Raw genomic sequence first — 4770 nt, 5'->3', positions numbered from 1 at the left:
CCAGTGAGAGGGACCAGAGGGGAAAGGGTTGGGGGTGCGATGGACACTCACAGCGGGCGCTGGTCGCTTCACTTGTCACTGGTCATTTTCGCTGGTCGTTCTCCTCAAGCCGTGACAGAGGGAGGAGCGACCTTCGTGTGGTGAGATAAAAACCCATCGCGGGGCTTGTCTCAACAGAGGCCCGGGAGCCGTGACAGAGGGAGGAGCGACCTTCGTGTGGTGAGATAAAAACCCATCGCGGGGCTTGTCTCAACAGAGGCCCGGATGCCGTGACAGAGGGAGGAGCGACCTTCGTGTGGTGAGATAAAAACCCATCGCGGGGCTTGTCTCAACAGAGGGCCGGGAGTCGTGACAGAGGGAGGAGCGACCAAAATCTGCAACGTTCCATTCGCAGATCTCACTTCCAGAGAAGGAGTCTGGTGGAAGCCTCTGATTGGTCAAACGGACTAGAGGAAGCAGCTGATTGGCTTGTATCCCGGGTAAGGCTTTATTGTATTTGGACAAGGAGGAGAATGAACAGTAAACTGCCCTGGATGTCAGATGTGGGAGGTCATGGAGTCTAGGTGCCCTCCAGACGTCCACATCTGCGCCAGGTGCGTCGAGATGGGGCTTCTAAGGGACCGTGTTAGGAACCTGGAACAGCAACTTGATGACCTCTGTCTGCTCAGGGAGAGCGAGGAGGTCATAGATAGGAGTTACAGGGAGGTGGTCACTCCAAGACCACGGGAGACAGAAAACTGGGTCACAGTTAGGAAGGGCAACGGGCAGAGGCAGGGACTGGTGAGTACCCCGGTGGCTGTACACCTTGAAAATAAGTACTCGTGTTTGAGTAAAGGTGGGGGAGACAGCCTACCTGGGGGCAGCGACAGCGGCCGGGCCTCTGGCATAAAGACCGGTCTTGTTGCTCAGAAGGGTAAGGAAAAGAAGAGGAGGGCAATTGTAATAGGGGACTCTATAGTCAGGGGGTCGGATAGGCGATTCGGTGGACGCAGACGGGAGACCCGGATGGTAGTTTGCCTCCCTGGTGCCAGGGTCAGGGATGTGTCTGAACGTATCCAAGAAATCCTGAAATGGGAGGGAGAGGAGCCTGAGGTTGTGGTACATATAGGTACCAACGACATAGGTAAAAAAAGAGAAGAGGTCCTGAAAGAAGAATTTAGGGAGTTAGGTAGAGAGTTAAGGAGAAGGACTGCAAAGGTAACAATCTCAGGATTACTGCCTGTGCCACGCGACAGTGAGAGTAGGAATGGAGCGAGGTGGAGGATAAATGAGTGGATGAGGGACTGGTACAGTGGGTATGGATTCAAGTTTCTGGATCATTGGGACCTCTTTTGGGGAAGGTGTGACCTGTACAGAAAGGACGGGTTGCACTTGAACTCGAGGGGGACCAATATCCTGGCGGGGAGATTTGTAAAGGCTACTGGGGAGACTTTAAACTAGTATGGTTGGGGGGAGGGACTCAAATTGGGAAAGCTAGCAGTTGGTGTGTGAGGCAGGAGGCAGAGAATGGTAGCACTCTGACCCAAAATGTAGGGAAGAGAGAAGAAAAAGACAATAAACAGAGAATAAGAGAGGGTGGGATTCTTAAATGTGTATATTTTAATGCTAGAAGCATTGTAAGAAAGGTGGATGAACTCAGAGCCTGGATTGACACCTGGAAGTATGATGTTGTGGCGATCAGTGAAACATGGTTGCAGGAGGGCTGTGATTGGAAACTAAATATTCCAGGATTTTGTTGCTTCAGGTGTGATAGAATTGGAGGGGCAAGAGGTGGAGGTGTTGCATTGCTTATCAGGGAAGATATTACAGCAGTGCTTTGGCAGGATAGATTAGAAGGCTCGACTAGGGAGGCTATTTGGGTGGAACTGAGAAATGGGAAAGGGGTAGCAACACTTATAGGGGTGTATTATAGACCGCCAAATGGGGAGTGAGAATTGGAAGAGCAAATATGTAAGGAGATTGCAGATATTAGTAGTAAGCACAAGGTAGTGATTGTGGGAGATTTCAATTTTCCACACATAGACTGGGAAACACATTCTGTAAATGGGCTGGATGGGTTGGAGTTTGTAAAATGTGTGCAGGATAGTTTTTTGCAGCAATACATAGAAGTACCTACTAGAGAAGGGGCGGTGCTGGACCTCCTGTTAGGAAATGAGACGGGTCAGGTGGCAGAGGTATGCATTGGGGAACAGTTCGGGACCAGTGATCACAATACCATTAGTTTCAATATAATTATGGAGAGGGTCAGAAACGGACCTAGGGTTGTGATTTTTGATTGGAGAAAGGCTAACTTTGAGGAGATGCGAAAGGATTTAAAAGGAGTAAATTGGAACATTTTGTTTTATGGGAAAGATGTGGAAGAGAAATGGAGTACATTTAAAGGGGAAATTTTAAGAGTACAGAATCTTTATGTCCCTGTTTGGTTGAAAGGAAATAGTAAAAATTGGAAAGAGCCATGGTTTTCAAGGGAAATTGGACACTTGTTTTGGAAAAAGAGGGATATCTACAATAATTATAGGCAGCATGGAGTAAATGAAGTGCTTGAGGAGTATAAAGAATCTTAAGAAAGAAATTAGAAAAGCTAAAAGAAGATATGAGGTTGCTTTGGCAAGTAAGGTGAAAGTAAATCCAAAGGGTTTCTACAGCTATATTAATAGCAAAAGGATAACGAGGGATAAAATTGGTCCATTAGAGAGTCAAAGTGGACAGCTTTGAACAATTTCTTTTCTTCGGTATTCACCAAGGAGAAGGATATTGAATTATGTGAGGTAAGGGAAACAAATAGAGTAGCTATGGAAACTATGAGATTCAAAGAAGAGGAAGTACTGACACTTTTGAGAAATATAAAAGTGGATAAGTCTCCAGGTCCAGACAGGATATTCCCTAGGACATTGAGGGAAGTTAGTGTAGAAATAGCAGGGGCTATGACAGAAATATTTCAAATGTCATTAGAAACGGGAATAGTACCGGAGGATTGGCGTACTGCGCATGTTCCATTGTTTAAAAAGGGGTCTAAGAATAAACCTAACAATTATAGACCTGTTAGTATGACGTCAGTGGTGGGCAAATTAATGGAAAGGATACTTAGGGATAATATATATATAAACATCTGGATAAACAGGGTCTGATTAGGAACAGTCAACATGGATTTGTGCCTGGAAGGTCATGTTTGACTAATCTTCTTGAATTTTTTGAAGAGGTTACTCGGGAAATTGATGAGGGTAAAACAGTGGATGTTGTATATATGGACTTCAGTAAGGCCTTTGACAAGGTTCCTCATGGAAGGTTGGTTAAGAAGGTTCAAAGGTTGGGTATTAATGGTGGAGTAGCAAGATGGATTCAACAGTGGCTGAATGGGAGATGCCAGAGAGTAATGGTGGATGGTTGTTTGTCAGGTTGGAGGCTAGTGACTAGTGGGGTGCCACTGTTGTTTGTCATGTACATCAATGATCTGGATGATGGTGTGGTAAATTGGATTATTAAGTATGCAGATGATACTAAGATAGGTGGGGTTGTGGATAATGAAGTAGATTTTCAAAGTCTACAGAGAGATTTATGCCAGTTGGAAGAGTGGACTGAAAGATGGCAGATGGAGTTTAATGCTGATAAGTGTGAGGTGCTACATCTTGGCAGGACAAATCAAAATAGGACGTACATGGTAAATGGTAGGGAATTGAAGAATGCAGGTGAACAGAGGGATCTGGGAATAACTGCACAGTTCCCTGAAAGTGGAATCTCATGTAGATAGGGTGGTAAAGAAAGCTTTTGGTGTGCTGGCCTTTATAAATCAGAGCATTGAGTATAGAAGTTGGGATGTAATGTTAAAATTGTACAAGGCATTGGTGAGGCCAATTCTGGAGTATGGGGTACAATTTTGGTCGCCTAATTATAGGAAGGATGTCAACAAAATAGGGAGAGTACAGAGGAGATTTACTAGAATGTTGCCTGGGTTTCAGCAACTAAGTTACAGAGAAAGGTTGAACAAGTTAGGGCTTTATTCTTTGGAGCGCAGAAGGTTAAGGGGGGACTTGATAGAGGTCTTTAAAATGATGAGAGGGATAGACAAAGTTGACGTGGATAAGCTTTTCCCACTGAGAGTAGGGAAGATTCAAACAAGGGGACATGACTTGAGAATTAAGGGACAGAAGTTTAGGGGTAACATGAGGGGGAACTTCTTTACTCAGAGAGTGGTGGCTGTGTGGAATGAGCTTCCAGTGAAGGTGGTGGAGGCAGGTTCGTTTTTATCATTTAAAAATAAATTGGATAGTTATATGGACGGGAAAGGAATGGAGGGTTATGGTCTGAGCGCAGGTATATGGGACTAGGGGAGAATACGTGTTCGGCACGGACGAGATGGCCTGTTTCCGTGCTGTAATTGTTATATGGTTATATGTTATGTGGTTATAAATACTGCAGCTTGCCGGGATCAGAGTCTCCGCTTTCCGTTTCCGCTTTCTCCGACTCCGCGCTGGCTGGGCGGGGTTGGTCGGGCTGGGCCATTTCTGGTCCCTCCCTCCGAAAATTGTGGGTTGTCGGGAAAACGGTTGGAGACCTCCGCCGGCATCCAGAGCCACCCGCAGCTGCAGTAAAGATGCGATGGCGCAGGAAGGGGCGGACCGGCCTGCGGAAGGACAGGAGAAGGGTCCAATCCGCGCAGCGCTGAATGGCAGGATAGGCAATTGATCTGCGTATACGCGTTTGAAAAGATTTTTAAACCTCGATAACACTTACCAGCTTCCACCGATCGGAACGAAACTTGGTGCAATCACA

The sequence above is a fragment of the Amblyraja radiata genome, chromosome 10 (genome assembly GCF_010909765.2).
Source record: "Amblyraja radiata isolate CabotCenter1 chromosome 10, sAmbRad1.1.pri, whole genome shotgun sequence".
NCBI classification, from domain to species: Eukaryota; Metazoa; Chordata; class Chondrichthyes; order Rajiformes; family Rajidae; genus Amblyraja; species Amblyraja radiata.
Note: the sequence above shows the minus strand (reverse complement) of the source record.